This window comes from Arachis ipaensis, chromosome B1 (assembly GCF_059453495.1).
Source record: "Arachis ipaensis isolate K30076 ecotype BB chromosome B1, ASM5945349v1, whole genome shotgun sequence".
NCBI lineage: Eukaryota > Viridiplantae > Streptophyta > Magnoliopsida > Fabales > Fabaceae > Arachis > Arachis ipaensis.
This window is the reverse complement of record NC_142436.1, coordinates 108,952,187-108,969,262: the sequence shown is the minus strand read 5'-3', so window position 1 is coordinate 108,969,262 and position 17,076 is coordinate 108,952,187. Positions and strand designations below refer to the sequence as shown.

Genomic DNA, 17,076 nt, shown 5'->3' with positions numbered 1-17,076 from the left:
TTCATGAGGAACAGCAGAGCTCCACACCTTAATCTATGGTGTGTAGAAACTCTACTGTTGAAAATACATAAGTGATAATGGTCCAGGCATGGCCGAATGGCCAGCCCCCATGAAAGTCTAAGATAGCATAAAACTAATCAAAGATCCCTTACAAAGATAGTAAAAAGTCCTATTTATACTAGACTAGTTACTAGGGTTTACAGAAATGAGTAAATGATGCAGAAATCCACTTTTGGGGCCCACTTGGTATGTGCTTGAGCTGAGCATTGAGCTTTACACGTGTAGAGGTCTTTCTTGGAGTTGAACGCCAGTTTGTAACTTGTTTATGGCGTTTAACTCCACTTTGCAACCTGTTTCTGGCGTTTGACTCCAGAATGCAGCATGGGACTGGCGTTCAACGCCAGTTTATGTCATCTATCCTTAATCAAAGTATGGACTATTATATATTTCTATAAAGTCCTGGATGCCTAATTTCCAACGCAATTGAGAGCGCGCCATTTGGAGTTCTGTAGCTCCAGAAAATCCACTTTGAGTGCAGGGAGGTCAGAATCCAACAGCATCTGCAGTCCTTCTTCAACCTCTGAATCTGATATTTGCTCAAGTCCTTCAATTTCAGCCAGAAAATACCTAAAATCACAGAAAAACACACAAACTCATAGTCAAGTCCAGAAATGTGAATTTTAATTAAAAACTAATAAAAGTATACTAAAAACTAATTAAATTATATTGAAAACTCTGTAAAAACAATGCCAAAAAGCGTATAAATTATCCGCTCATCACAACACCAAACTTAAATTGTTGCTTGTCCCCAAGCAACTGAAAATCAAATAGGATAAAAAGAAGAGAATATACTATAAATTCCAAAATATCAATGAAACTTAGCTCCAATTAGATGAGCGGGACTTGTAGCTTTTTGCCTCTTGAATAGTTTTGGCATCTCACTTTATCCATTGAGGTTCAGAATGATTGGCATCTATAGGAACTTAGAATTCAGATAGTGTTATTGATTCTCCTAGTTCAGTATGTTGATTCTTGAACACAGTTACTTTATGAGTCTTGGCCGTGGCCCTAAGCACTTTGTTTTCCAGTATTACCACCGGATACATAAATGCCACAGACACATAACTGGGTGAACCTTTTCAGATTGTGACTCAGCTTTGCTAAAGTCCCCAATTAGAGGTGTCTAAGGTTCTTAAGTACACTCTTCTTTTTGCTTTGGACCTTGACTTTAACCGCTCAGTCTCAAGTTTTAACTTGACACCTTCACGCCACAAGCACATGGTTAGGGACAGCTTGGTTTAGCCGCTTAGGCCAGGATTTTATTCCTTTAGGCCCTCCTATCCATTGATGCTCAAAGCCTTGGATCCTTTTTATTTACCCTTGCCTTTTGGTTTTAAGGGCTATTGGCTTTTTTCTCTTGCCTTTTGGTTTTAGGAGCTTTTGGCTTTTTCTGCTTGCTTTTTCTTTTACTATTTTTTTTCACTATTTATTTTTTCTTTTCTGCAAGCTTTTGTATTCACTTCTTTTTCTTGCTTCAAGAATCATTTTTATGATTTTTCAGATTATCAAATAACATGTCTCTTTTTTCCTTATTCTTCAAGAGCCAACATATTTAACATTCATAAACATCAACTTCAAAAGACATATGCACTGTTCAAGCATTCATTCAGAAAACAAAAAGTATTGTCACCACATCAAAATAATTAAACTAGTTTCAAGGATGAATTCAAAACCATGTACTTCTTGTTCTTTTGTAATTAAAACATTTTTCATTCAAGAGAGGTGATGGATTCATAACTTTAAGGCATAGACACTTAGACTCTAATGATCATGTAGTAAAGGCACAAACATAAATAACACATAAGGCTCAAAAACCGAAAAATAGAAAAATAAATAAACAAGGAGATTAAGAAATGAGTCCACCTTAGTGAGGGTGGCGTCTTCCTCTTCTTGAAGAACCAATGGTGCTCTTAAGCTCCTCTATGTCTCTTCCTTGTCTTTCTTGCTCCTCCCTCATAGCTCTTTGATCTTCTCTAATTTCATGGAAGATGATGGAGTGCACTTGGTGCTCCACCCTTAGTTGTCCCATGTTGGAACTTAATTCTCCTAGGGAAGTGTTGATTTGCTCCCAATAATTCTGTGGAGGAAAGTACATCCCTTGAGGCATCTCAGGGATTTCATGGTGAGGAATCTCCTCATGCTCATGTTGAGGTCCATGATCTCTTGTTTGCTCTATCCTTTTCTTAGTGATGGGCTTATCCTCTTCAATGAGGATGTCTCCCTCTATGTCAATTCCAGCCGAATTGCAGAGGTGGCATATGAGGTGAGGAAAGGCTAACCTTGCCCAAGTGGAGGACTTGTCAGCCACCTTGTAGAGTTCTTGAGGTATAATCTCATGAACTTCCACCTCCTCTCCAATCATGATACTATGGATCATGATGGCCCGGTCTATAGTAACTTCAGACCGGTTACTAGTAGGAATGATTGAGCGTTGAATGAACTCTAGCCATCCCCTAGCCACTGGTTTGAGGTCATGCCTTCTTAGTTGAACCGGCTTGCCTCTTGAGTCAATTTTCCATTGAGCTCCTTCCTCACATATGTCTATGAGGACTTGGTCCAACCTTTGATCAAAGTTGACCTTTCTTGTGTAGGGGCGTGCGTTTTCTTCCATCATTGGCAAGTTGAACGCCAGCCTTACATTTTCCGGACTGAAATCTAAGTATTTCCCCCGAACCATGGTAAGCTAATGCTTTGGATTTGGGTTCACACTTTGATCATGGTTCCTTGTGATCCATGCGTTTGTATAGAACTCTTGAACCATTAGGATCCCGACTTGTTGAATGGGGTTGGTGAGAACTTCCTAACCTCTTCTTTGAATCTCAAGTCAGATCTCTGGATACTCATTTCTTTTGAGCTTGAAAGGAACCTCAGAGATCACTTTCTTCTTGGCCACAACTTCATAGAAGTGGTCTTGATGGACCTTTGAGATGAATCTCTCTATCTTCCATGGCTCAGAGGTGGAAGCAATTTCCTTTCCTTTCTTCTTTCTAGAGGTTTCTCTGGCCTTAGGTGCCATAAATGGTTATGGAAAAACAAAAAGCAATGCTTTTACCACACCAAACTTAAAATGTTTGCTCATCCCCGAGCAAAAGAAGAAAGAAAGAAGTAAAAGAAGAAGAGAAATGGAGGAGAGGGAGAGAGAGTAGGTTTCGGCCAAGTGGAAGAAGAGAGGGTTGTGTTGTGTGAAATAGAAGAAGGAATGAGGGGTTTATATAGAAGTGGGGAGGGGTTTAGGGTTCGGCCATTTAGGGTTGGGTTTGGGAGGGAAAATATTTTGAATTTGAAGGTACGTGGGGTTTATGGGAAAGAGAAGATGGATGTGAGTGGTGAGGGGGTGATGGGAAAGAGTGATTGAAGTGATTGGTGAAGGGCATTTGGGGAAGAGAGTTATGAAAAGGTGTGAAGAGGAGAGAATAGGGTTAGGTGGGGATCCTGTGGGGTCCACAGATCATGTGGGAATCCTGTGGGGTCCACAGATCCTGAGGTGTCAAGGATTTTTCATCCCTGCACCCTTTAGACGTGTAAAACGCCCTATACATGCAATCCTGGCATTTAGTGCCAGACTGCTGCCTGTTTCTGGCGTTAAACGCCACTTCCATGCTCTGTTCTGGCGTTTAACGCCAGGTAGATGCTTGTTTCTGGCGTTAAACACCAGCTTGGTGCCTGTTTCTGGCGTTAAACGCCAGACAGATGCTTGTTTTTGGCGTTTAAACGCCAGACTGTTCTCCTCCAGGGTGTGCTATTTTTCATTCTATTTTTCATTTTGTTTTTTATTTTTCAGTATTTTTTGTGACTTCACATGATCATCAACCTAAAGAAAACAGAAAATAACAATAGAAAATAAATAAATATAATTAGATAACATTGGGTTGCCTCCCAACAAGCGCTTCCTTAATGTCAATAGGTTGACAGTGAGCTCTCATGGAGCCTCACAGATGTTCAGAGCATTGTTAGAACCTCCCAACACCAAACTTAGAGTTTGAATGTGGGGGTTCAACACCAAGCTTAGAGTTTGGTTGTGGCCTCCCAACACCAAACTTAGAGTTTGACTGTGGGGGCTTTGGTTGACTCTACAGTGAGAGAAGCTTTTCATGCTTCCTCTCCAGGGTTACAGAAGGAGATCCTTGAGTTCTAGACACAAGGTTGTCCTCATTCAGTTGAAGGACTAATTCTCCTCTGTCCACATCAATAACAGCTCTTGCTGTGGCTAGGAAAGGTCTTCCAAGGATGATGGATTCATCCTCATACTTCCCAGTATCCAGGATTATGAAATCAGCAAGGATGTAAAGGCCTTCAACCTTTACTATCACGTCCTCTACTTGTCCATAAGCCTATTTTCTGGAGTTGTCTGCCATCTCTAATGAGATTCTGGCAGCTTGCACCTCAAAGATTCCCAGTTTCTCCATTACAGAGAATGGCATGAGGTTTATCCCTGATCCAAGGTCACATAGAGCCTTCTCAAAGTTCATGGTGCCTATGGTACAAGGTATTAAGAACTTTCCAGGATCTTGTTTCTTCTGAGGCAATCTCAGTTGATTCAGATCACTCAATTTATTGATGAGCAAGGGAGGTTCATCTTCCCAAGTCTCATTACCAAATAATTTGGCATTCAGCTTTATGATTGCACCAAGGTACTTGGCAACTTGCTCTTCAGTAACATCTTCATTCTCTTTAGAAGAAGAATACTCATCAGAGCTCATGAATGGCATAAGGAGGTTCAATGGAGTCTCTATGGTCTCTAGGTGAGCCTCAGATTCCTTTGGTTCCTCAGAGGGAAACTCCTTATTGATCACTGGACGTCCCAGAAGGTCTTCCTTACTAGGATTCACGTCCTCCTCTTCCCTTGTAGGTTCGGCCATGATGCTTAAATCAATGGCCTTGCACTCTCTTTTTGGATTCTCTTCTGTATTGCTTGGGAGAGTACTATGAGGAATTTCAGTGACTCTTTTACTCAGCTGGCCCACTTGTGCCTCCAAATTTCTAATGGAGGACCTTGTTTCATTCATGAAACTCAAAGTGGCCTTAGATAGATCAGAGACTATATTTGCTAAGCTAGATGGATTTTGCTGAGAACTCTCTGTCTTTTGCTGCGTGGATGATGGGAAAGGCTTGCCATTGCTAAACCTGTTTCTTCCATCATTATTAAAGCCTTGTTAAGGCTTTTGTTGATCCTTCCATGAGAAATTTGGATGATTTCTCCATAAGGGATTATAGGTGTTTCCATAGGGTTCACCCATGTAATTCACCTTTGCTATTGCAGGGTTCTTAGGATCATAAGCTTCTTCTTCAGAAGATGCCTCTTTAGTACTGTTGGATGATTCCTTCAATCCATTCAAACTCTGAGAGATCATATTGACTTGCTGAGTCAATATTTTATTCTGAGCCAATATGGCATTCAGAGTATCAATCTCAAGAACTCCCTTCCTCATAGGCATCCCATTATTCACAAGATTCCTTTCAGAAGTGTACATGAACTGGTTATTTGCAACCATGTCAATGAGTTCTTGAGCTTCTACATGCGTTTTCTTTAAGTGAATGGATCCACCTGTAGAATGGTCCAATGACATCTTAGATAGTTCAGACAGACCATCATAGAAGATATCCAGGATGGTCCATTCTGAAAGAATGTCAGAAGGACACCTTTTGGTCAGTTCCTTGTATCTCTCCCAAGCTTCATAGAGGGATTCACCTTTCTTTTGTCTGAAGGTTTGAACATCCACTCTAAGCTTGCTAAGCTTTTGAGGAGGAAAGAACTTGGCTAAGAAAGCCGTGACCAGCTTATCCCAAGAGTTCAGGCTGTCTTTAGGTTGAGAGTCCAACCAAATTCTAGCTCTGTCTCTCACAGCAAATGGGAAAAGCATAAGCCTGTAGACTTCGGGATCAACCCCATTGGTCTTAACAGTATCACAGATCTGCAAGAATTCAGTTAAGAACTGAAAAGGATCTTCAGATGGAAGTCCATGAAACTTGCAGTTCTGTTGCATCAGAGAAACTAATTGAGGTTTAAGCTCAAAGTTGTTTACTCCAATGGCAGGAATTGAGATGCTTCTTCCATGTAAATTGAAATTAGGTGCAGTAAAGTCACCAAGCATCTTCCTTGCATTGTTGTTATTTTCGGCCATGTTTTCTTCTTTTTCGAAAATTTCTGTCAGATTTTCTCCAGAGAGTTGTGCTTTGGCTTCCCTTAGCTTCCTCTTCAGAGTCCTTTCAAGTTCAGGATCAGCTTCAACAAGAATGTTCTTATCCTTGTTCCTGCTCATATGAAAAAGAAGAGAACACAAAAGAAAATATGGAATCCTCTATGTCACAGTATAGATATTCCTTTATGTGAGTAGAAGAAGATAAGAATAAAAGAAGAGAAACTCGAACACCAAGAGGAAGAGAGGGTTCGAATTTTAAGATGAAGAGCAGTGTTAGTAAATAAATAAATAAATAATTAGAAGGAGATGAGAGAGAGAAGAATCCGAAAATTTAAATAAAATAAAATAAGAATATTTTTAAAATTAAATTGAAAATTCGAAAATTAAAATTGAAATTGAATTAAATTAAAATTAAAAACAATTAGTTAATTAAAATAAAATTTTGAAAAAGAAGGAAAGGATTTTCAAAAATTAAAGGTAGAGAGTTAGTTAGGCAGTTTTGAAAAAGATAAGAATCAAACAAAAAGTTAAGTGGTTAATTGAAAAAGATTTGAAAATCAAATTTTGAAAAAGATAAGAAGTAAAAAAAGATTTTGAAATCAAATTTTGAAAAAGATGTAATTGAAATTTAAAAAGATGTGATTGAAACAAAAAGATAGGATTGATTGAAAAAGATTTGAAAAAGAAATTTAAAAAGATTTTATTTTGAAAATAAAAGTTGATTACTTGACTAACAAGAAACAAAAAGATTTGATTTTAAAATTTAAAGATTGAACCTTTCTTATTAGGCAAGTAACAAACTTAATATTTTTGAATCAATCACATTAATTGTTAGCATTAATTTCGAAAATATGAAACAAAAATAAGAAAAAGATTTTTGAAAATCATTTTGAAATTTTCGAAAATCATAATAGAAAAATGAGAAAGATTTGATTTTTGAAAAGATTTGAAAAAGATAGAGTTTTTAAAATGAAAATTTGATTTGACTCATAAGAAACAACTAGATTTTAAAAATTTTTGAAAAAGTCAACTCAAATTTTCGAATTTGATGAGTGAAAAAGGGAAAGATATATTTTTTATTTTTGAATTTTTAATGATGAAAGAGAAAAAAGGAAAAGATATCTTTTTGATGTTTTTCTCTCTTTTTTTTTTCATTAAACAGCAAGAATGAAACAAAACATGAAGAATTAAGATCAAAAACCAAAAATGCATGCAAAAACACTATGAATGTTAAGATGAACACCAAGAACACTTTGAATATCAAGATGAACACCAAGAACTTATTTTTGAAAATTTTTCAAGAAAAGAAAACATGCAAGACACCAAACTTAAAAAGTTTTTTTCTTTAGACATTAATGTTTCAAGAATGCATATGAAAAATAAGAAAAGACACAAAACAAGAAAATATGAAGATCAAACAAGAAGACTGGCCAAGAACGACTTGAAGATCATAAAGAATGCAATGCATGAAATTTTCAAAAATAATTTTTAGAAAATTAAAAAGATGCAATTGACACCAAACTTAAAACTTGACTCTAGACTCAAACAAGAAACACAAAATATTTTTGGTTTTATGATTTTATTAAATTTTTTTTTATTTTTCAAAAATTTATTTTAAGAAAAACGAAAACAAAGAAAAAATTTTTGAAAAAGTTTTTGAAAACCAAATAAAAGTTGAAACAAGAAGAAAATTACCTAATCTGAGCAACAAGATGAACCGTCAGTTGTCCAAACTCAAACAATCCCCGGCAACGGCGCCAAAAACTTGGTGCGCAGAAATCGTGACGGTTCCATTCCTTGGTAACGGCGCTAAAAACTCAATACGCACGTTCATGATCTTAGTTCTTTGTCACAACTTCGCACAACTAACCAGCAAGTGTACTAGGTCGTCCAAGTAATAAACCTTACGTGAGTAAGGGTCGATCCCACGGAGATTGTTGGCTTGAAGCAAGCTATGGTCACCTTGTAAATCTCAGTCAGGCGGATTCAAATGTAGTAAGAGATTATAGTGTACTAAAAGTTAATTAAAATAGGATAGAGATACTTATGTAATTCATTGGTGAGAGTTTCATATAAGCGTATAGAGATGCTTTCGTTCCTCAAAACCTCTGCTTTCCTACTGTCTTCATCCAACCTACTCATTTCCATGGCAAGCTTTATGTAGGGCATCACCGTTGTCAATGGCTACATCCCATCCTCTCTGTGAAAATGGTCCAATGCGCTGTCACTGCATGGCTAATCATCTGTCGGTTCTCGATCATACTGGAATAGGATTTACTATCCTTTTGCGTCTGTCACTGCGCCCAGCACTCGCGAGTTTGAAGCTCGTCACAGCCATCCCTTCCCAGATCCTACTCGGAATACCACAGACAAGGTTTAGACTTTTCGGATCTCAGGAATGGCCATCCATGGGTTCTAACTTATACCACGAAGATTCTAATATCTCGGACTCGGTCCCCTGTATTAGATATCTAAGAGATACTCATTCTAGCTTGTTTGCATGTAGAACGAAAGTGTTTGTCAGGCACGCATTCATGGGTGAGAATGATGATGAGCATCACATAATCATCACATTCATCATGTTCTTGGGTGCGAATGGATATCTTAGAGAAGGAATAAGCTTGAATTGAATAGAAAAACAGTAGTACTTTGTATTAATTCATGAGGAACAGCAGAGCTCCACACCTTAATCTATGGTGTGTAGAAACTCTACCGTTGAAAATACATAAATGATAATGGTCCAGGCATGGCCGAATAGCCAGCCTCCATGAAAGTCTAAGATAGCATAAAACTAATCAAAGATCCCTTACAAAGATAGTAAAAAGTACTATTTATACTTGACTAGTTACTAGGGTTTACAGAAATGAGTAAATGATGCAGAAATCCACTTCCGGGGCCTACTTGGTGTGTGCTTGGGCTGAGCATTGAGCTTTACACGTGTAGAGGTCTTTCTTGGAGTTGAACGCCAGTTTGTAACCTGTTTCTGGCATTTAACTCCACTTTGCAACTTGTTTCTGGCGTTTGACTCTAGAATGCAGCATGGGACTGGTGTTCAACGCCAGTGTACGTTGTCTATACTTAATCAAAGAATGGACTATTATATATTGCTGGAAAGCCCTGGATGTCTACTTTCCAACGCAATTGAGAGTGCACCAATTGGAGTTTTGTAGCTCCAGAAAAGCTACTTTGAGTGCAGGGAGGTCAGAATCCAACAGCATCTGCAATCCTTCTTCAACCTCTGAATCTGATCATTGCTCAAGTCCCTCAATTTCAGCCAGAAAATACCATAAATCACAGAAAAACACACAAACTCATAGTAAAGTCTAGAAATGTAAATTTTAATTAAAAACTAATAAAAGTATACTAAAAACTAATTACATTATACTGAAAACTCTGTAAAAATAATGCCAAAAAGCGTATAAATTATCCGCTCATGAGCTATCCAATTTGCAGATAAATTCCCTGATCATATTTTAGAAAGGAATCAACTCCAACGATTCATTGGCTGCATAAATTATGTAGCAGATTTCATTCTAAATCTAAGCACTCTTATCAAACCTCTCCATGAGCGTCTGCGAAAAAAACCCCTCCTTGGACAGATACCCACACTAAGATTGTCAAAAAACTCAATCTCAGTGTCAAGGAACTCCTTTGTCTTTACCTCCCTATTCCACAGGCTTTCAAAATTGTTGAGACGGATGCTTCATATTTGGGTTACGGTGTCATCCTAAAACAAAGACTTAATAATAAAGAATGTATCATTGCATTTATATCAAAGCATTGGAATACCTCCCAAAAAAATTATTCAACCATAAAAAAAGAGGTTTTAGCAATTGTTTTGTGTATTTCAAAATTTCAATCTGATTTATTAAACCAAAAATTTCTAGTCAAAGTAGATTGTAAATCTGCCAAAGACATTTTGCAGAAAGATGTAAAAATCTTGCATCTAAACATATTTTTGCTCGATGGCAAGCAATTTTAAGCATTTTTTATTTCGAAATTGAATACATTCAAGGAATCTCAAACTCTCTCCATGATTACCTTACCCGTGAATATTTACAGGGAAAGCGGCCACATGCCTAAAAGGGCAACATTAGCCTCTGTAAGAGGCAGAGGCATCCTACCAGGGCCAAGTAAAAAATTAGGGTGTAGGCCTTTCAAAACTTCACAAAAAATCCTAGGCTGATATGTGTGACAGCTTAGATGATGATGAAATAGACCTAACTAAACTTTTGTCACAAGTAGCAGCCCAAAGACCATATGTAATGACCCGAAACAAAATTACCACAATCAATTCAAACCCAACCCTTAAACACCCAACCAAAATCCAGATAAATTTCAAAAAATAAATTATCATCTGTCCTCTTAATGAAAACTGAATTCTGGAAAAAATCACCTTTTAAGGTAATCCCTAAAGTCTTTCTACAAGGATTCCATTTTAGACTAACAGCCATAAACAAAACCAGACAATTTTATGAATTCATACTAGTGGATTCAGATTGAGTCTCAGTAAAACACTACAAAGATCCCAAAGATACCACCAGCATAACCCATTTGACTATTCAAATTCTAAAAGTACTCACCCCTACTCAATTTGGAAAAAACCCAAATAATACCAAGAAAGTTTTCCAACCTTTTGACCCAATAGGATATTCTTATTGGGATTATGTGGATGCCTGGACAAGAGTATTTTGGCTACAAAATAATCAGAATAGATAGTCCTGGCTCGTTTACTTCAAGAAAAATACCAATTATCATTTTCCAAACTGGTTTACCCAATGGTGGGATTATTTTGGCCCATTACCAGATATCTTGCCCCCACCTACCGACGAGGGGTTCAAAATTTTCACCAAAAAATTTGACTAACAGGAAACAAGCATCCCAGCGGATCTTCAATTTTTCTCTACATTTTCACTGACCTGGGTATTCTCATGGCAATTCAGGTATGTCAAACAGGAGCACCCAAAAGCACCACCAATGCTTCAAAGAAATGCCTATGTTAAATGGTGGTCTCAATTCGATGCAACCATGTGCTTGTCCCTGATTTTTTACTTGGCCCTGGTAGGATGCCTCTGCCTCTTACAGAGGCTACTGTTGCCCTTTTAGGCATGTGGCGGCTTTCCCTGCAAATATTCACGGGTAAGGTAATCAGGGAAAGAGTTTGAGATTCCTTGAATGTATTCAATTTCGAAATCAAAAATGCTTAAAACTGCTTGCCAGCGAGCAAAAATATGTTTAGATGCAAGATTTTCACATCTTTTTTTAAAATGTCTTTGGCAGATTTACAATCTACTTTGACTAGAAATTTTTTTAGTTTAATAAATCAGATTGGAATTTTGAAATACACAAAAAAATTGCTAAAACCTTTTTTTTTATGGTTGAATAATTTTGTTGGGAGGTATTCCAATGCTTTAACGTAAATGCAATGATACATTCTTTATTATTAAGTCTTTGTTTTAGGATGCTGCCGTAACCCAAATCTGAAGCATCCGTCTCAACAATTTTGAAAGCCTGTGAAACAGGGAAGTAAAGAGAAGGGAGTTTCTTGACACTGAGTTTGAGTTTTTTGACAATCTTAGTGTGGGTATCTGTCCAAGGAGGGGAGTTTTTTTCCCAGATGCTCATGGAGAGGTTTGATAAGAGTGCTTAGATTTGGAATAAAATCTGCTACATAATTTATGCAGCCAACGAATCGCTGGAGTTGATTCCTTTCTAAAATGTGATCAGGGAATTTATCTGCAAATTGGATAGCCCTGTCAATGGGTGTAATTGTTCCCTGGTGAATCATGTGACCAAGGAAACGGATTTTAGTTTGGAATAAACTAATTTTTTATTTAAAGACTGCTAAACCATTAGGACTGATGGTGTGCACGAATGTCTTCACGTGTTTAAAATGATCATGCAAGGATTGGGAAATAATTAGCACGTCGTCTATATAGACGATGGCAAAGCCGGAAAAGGGATTGAAGATGTCATTCATGATTTTTTGGAATTCTGATGGGGCATTTTTTAGGACAAATGGCATCACATTCCATTCGTACTGACCGAAAGGTACTGTGAATGCCGTTTTGTATCTATCAGCCTCGCTAATCTGGATTTGCCAATAACCAGATTTCATATCAAATTTTGTAAAAATGCTTGCTAAGTTTAGTCTATTTAACAAATCTTTTTTTTTTGGGATAGGATACCTAATCCACCGGAGAGCAAGGTTTAGAGGCTTATAATTAATAACCAACCTAGGGGTGCCCCTTTCCAATTCAACTTGTTTGTTAACATAGAAAGCTGCACAAGACCATGGGCTTTTACTGGGCCTAATGAGCTTTTTGTGCAAAAGGTCTGTAATTTCCTTTTGACAATATTGGAGAAGTTGTTCATTTAGTTGTATGGGTCTGGCCTTTGTTGGGATCGGGCTTTCTTTAAAATTCTTTTCATAAGGAAGATCCACAATATGTTGTTTTCTATTCTAGAATGCATGAGGCAAATCTGAACATATTGTTTCTTGCATTTGTTGAAGAAGGGACTTAATCTTTTGTTGGATTTGAGGCTTTTGTAACTCGGTTTCAAGGGTTTTGAAGGAGACTTCTTCTTTCAAGAAGTTAATTTGGTTAGTTTTGAATTGGAGCAGGTAGAGGGTCTTATGGGCAGGAGTTAAAACAAATTGGAAGGTTGTTGGGGTTCATCCTATATAAGTAGTGATACCGTCATATAACATCATTAAAGGGTAAAGATCTCTAAAAAATAGTGTCCCCAAAATGACCAGATTTCTTAAATCTTGCACAAGGAGGAAGGGTGTTTTTATCCATAAAAGACCATTTTTGATGACAACCTCAGAAAGCCTGTACCTAATGTGTAAACGTTTGCCGTTAGCTGTATGATATGCAAAATTGTTACTCAGGTTGTGAATTGTTGTTCGAAATTGATTCCCTGGCAATGGCACCAAAAACGGATGCACAGAACCATGGTCTAAACATATCTTCACAACTTCGCATAACTAACCAGCAAGTGCACTGGGTCGTCCAAGTAATACCTTACGTGAGTAAGGGTCGAATCCCACGGAGATTGTTGGTATGAAGCAAGCTATGGTCACCTTGTAAATCTCAGTCAAGCAGATATAAAATAGTAATGGGGTTTTCGAAAATAAGTAATAAAAGAAGGATAGAAATACTTATGTAAATCATTGGTGAGAATTTCAGATAAGCGTATGGAGATGCAATCGTTCCTCTGAACCTCTGCTTTCTTGCTGTCTTCATCCAATCAGTCTTACTCCTTTCTATGGCTGGCTTTATGTAAGGATGTCACAGGTGCCACTGGCTACTTTCAATCCTCTCGGGAAAATGGTCCAAATGCTCTGTCACAGCACGGCTAATCGTCTGGAGGCATCACCCTTGTCGTTGGTTGCATCCTATTCCTCTCTGTGAAAATGGTCCGATGCACTGTCACTGCATGGCTAATCATCTTGGAGGTTCTCGATCATACTGGAATAGAATTTACCATCCTTTTGCGTCTGTCACTACGCCCAGCACTCGCGAGTTTTGAGTTCGTCACAGTCATTCAATCCCAGAGTCCTACCCGGAATACCACGGACAAGGTTTAGACTTTCCGGACTCTCATGAATGCCGCCATCAATCTAGCTTATACCACGAAGATTTTGATTAAGAGATCTAAGAGATACTCATTCAATCTAATGTAGAACGGAAGTGGTTGTCTGGCACGCGTTCATAGGGAATGATGATGATTGTCACGTTCATCACATTCAGGTTGAAGTGCGAATGAATATCTTAGAAGCGAAATAAGATGAATTGAATAGAAAATAGTAGTACTTTGCATTAATCTTTGAGGAACAGCAGAGCTCCACACCTTAATCTATGGAGTGCAGAAACTCTACCATTTGAAAATACATAAGTGAAAGGTCCAGGCATGGCCGAATGGCCAGCCCCTCTGATCTAAGAACCAGGCATCCAAAGATGATTCCAAAGATTCAAAGATGTCTAATACAATAGTAAAAGGTCCTATTTATAATAAACTAGCTACTATGGTTTACAGAAGTAAGTAATTGATGCATAAATCCACTTCCGGGGCCCACTTGGTGTGTGCTTGGGCTGAGCTTGAAGTCTACACGTGGAGAGGTCATTCTTGGAGTTGAACGCCAGTTTTTGTGCCAGTTTGGGCGTTGAACTCTACTTTGCAACTTGTTTCTGGCGCTGGACGCTAGAATTGGGCAGAGAGCTGGCGTTGAACGCCAGTTTGCATCATCTAAACTCGGGCAAAGTATGGACTATTATATATTTCTGGAAAGCCCTGGATGTCTACTTTCCAATGCAATTGGAAGCGCGCCATTTTGAGTTCTGTAGCTCCAGAAGATCCATTTTGAGTGCAGGGAGGTCAGAATCCAACAGCATCAGCAGTCCTTCTTCAACCTCTGAATCTGATTTTTACTCAAGTCCCTCAATTTCAGCCAGAAAATACCTGAAATCACAGAAAAACACACAAACTCATAGTAAAGTCCAGAAATGTTAATTTAACATAAAAACTAATGAAAACATCCCTAAAAGTAACTAGATTATACTAAAAATATACTAAAAATAATGCCAAAAAGCGTATAAATTATCCGCTCATCACAACACCAAACTTAAATTGTTGCTTGTCCCCAAGCAACTGAAAATTAAATAGGATAAAAAGAAGAGAATATACTATAAATTCCAAACTATCAATGAAACATAGCTCCAATCAAATGAGCGGGACTTATAGCTTTTTGCCTCTTGAATAGTTTTGGCATCTCACTTTATCCATTGAGGTTCAGAATGATTGGCATCTATAGGAACTCAGAGTTCAGATAGTGTTATTGATTCTCCTAGTTCATTATGATGATTCTTGAAGACAGCTTCTTTATGAGTCTTGGCCGTGGCCCTAAGCACTTTGTTTTCCAGTATTACCACCGGATACATAAATGCCACAGACACATAATTGGGTGAACCTTTTCAGATTGTGACTCAGCTTTGCTAAAGTCCCCAATTAGAGGTGTCCAGGGTTCTTAAGCACACTCTTTTTTTGCTTTGGACCTTGACTTTAACTGCTCAGTCTCAAGTTTTCACTTGACACCTACACGCCACAAGCACATGGTTAGGGACAGCTTGGTTTAGCCGCTTAGACCAGGATTTTATTCCTTTAGGCCCTCCAATCCACTGATGCTCAATGCCTTGGGATCCTTTTTATTTGCCCTTTCCTTTTGGTTTTAAGGGCTTTGGCTTTTTCTGCTTGCTTTTTCTTTTTCTTTCTATTTTTTTGCCTATTTTTTTTCTTTTTTTTTCTCTTTTTTTTTTCTGCAAGCTTTGTTCTTTGCTGCTTTTTCTTGCTTCAAGAATCATTTTTATGATTTTTCAGATTATTAAATAACATGTCTCCTTATCATCATTCTTTCAAGAGCCAACATATTTAACATTCTTAAACAACAACTTCAAAAGACATATGCACTGTTCAAGCATTCATTCAGAAAACAAGAAGCATTGTCACCACATCAATATAATTAAACTAAGTTCAAGGATAAATTCGAAACTCATGTACTTCTTGTTCTTTTGAATTAAAACATTTTTCATTTAAGAGAGGTGATGGATTCATAGGACATTCATAACTTTAAGACATAGTTACTAACTACTAATGATCATGTAATGAAGACACAAACATGGATAAGCACTTAACATAGAAAACGAAAAACAGAGAAAGTAAGAACAAGGAATGAGTCCACCTTAGTGATGGGTGCGTTTCTTTCTTGAGGAACCAATGATGTCCTTGAGCTCTTCTATGTCTCTTCCTTGTCTTTGTTGCTCCTCCTTCATTGCTTTTTGATCTTCTCTAATTTCTTGAAGGATGATGGAGTGTTCTTGATGTTCCACCCTTAATTGTCCCATGTTGGAACTTAATTCTCCTAGGGAGGTGTTGATTTGCTCCCAAAAATTCTGTGGAGGTAAGTGCATCCCTTGATGTATCTCAGGGATTTCTTGATGATGAGCTTCTTCATGTGCCTGTTGAGATTCATGAATGTGCTCTCTTGTTTGCTCCATCCTTTTCTTAGTGATGGGCTTGTGAGATGAATCTTTCCATCTCCCATGGCTCAGAGGTGGAAGCATTTGTATTTCCTTTCCTCTTTCTTGAGGTTTCTCTGGCCTTAGGTGCCATTAATGGTAATGGAAAAACAAAAAGCTTATGCTTTTACCACACCAAACTTAGAATATTGCTCGCCCTCGAGCAAGAGAAAAAAGAATAAATGAAGAAGAAGAAGATATGGAGGAGATAGAGGGATGTGTGTATGGATGTGAGTGGTGAATGAAAAACAGAAGGGATGACCATGAATGGAGAGAGAGAGGGTGAGGTGGGTGGGTATCCTGTGAGATTCACAGATCCTGAGATGATCCTGTGGGGTCCACAAATCCTGAGATAATCCTGTGGGGTCCACAGATCCTGAGATGATCCTGTGGGGTCTACAGATCCTGAGATGATCCTGTGGGGTCCACAGATCCTGAGGTGTTCAAGGAATTACAACCTTGCACCAAATTAGGCATGTAAAATGCCCTTGCACACAACTCTGGGCGTTCAGCCCCAGGTTGGTGCCCATTTTGGGCGTTCAACGCCCATTTGTTGCCCATTTCTGGCGTTGAACGCTAGAACCATGCTTGTTCTGGGCGTTCAGCGCCAGCTCTTCTCCAGGGTGCAATTCTGGCGTTCAGCGCCCAGATGCTGCCCATTTTGGGCGTTCAGCGCCCAGATACTACCCATTTTGGGTGTTCAGTGCCAGAACCATGCTCTGTTCTGGCGTTGAATGCCAGACAGGTGCTTCCTCCAGGGTGTGATTTTTCTTCCGCTGTTTTTTTGATTCTGTTTC

The 17,076-nt window shown here is 38.2% G+C and overlaps 1 non-coding gene across 1 annotated transcript; it reads left to right on the top strand.

Moving 5' to 3' along the window:
• The first annotated feature begins 5,685 nt into the window (after positions 1-5,685).
• LOC148577865 (small nucleolar RNA R71) lies at positions 5,686-5,789 on the top strand. Its single transcript, XR_015903104.1, has one exon. It is a non-coding gene; the product is annotated as a small nucleolar RNA R71 (small nucleolar RNA).
• Positions 5,790-17,076: the final 11,287 nt, after the last annotated feature.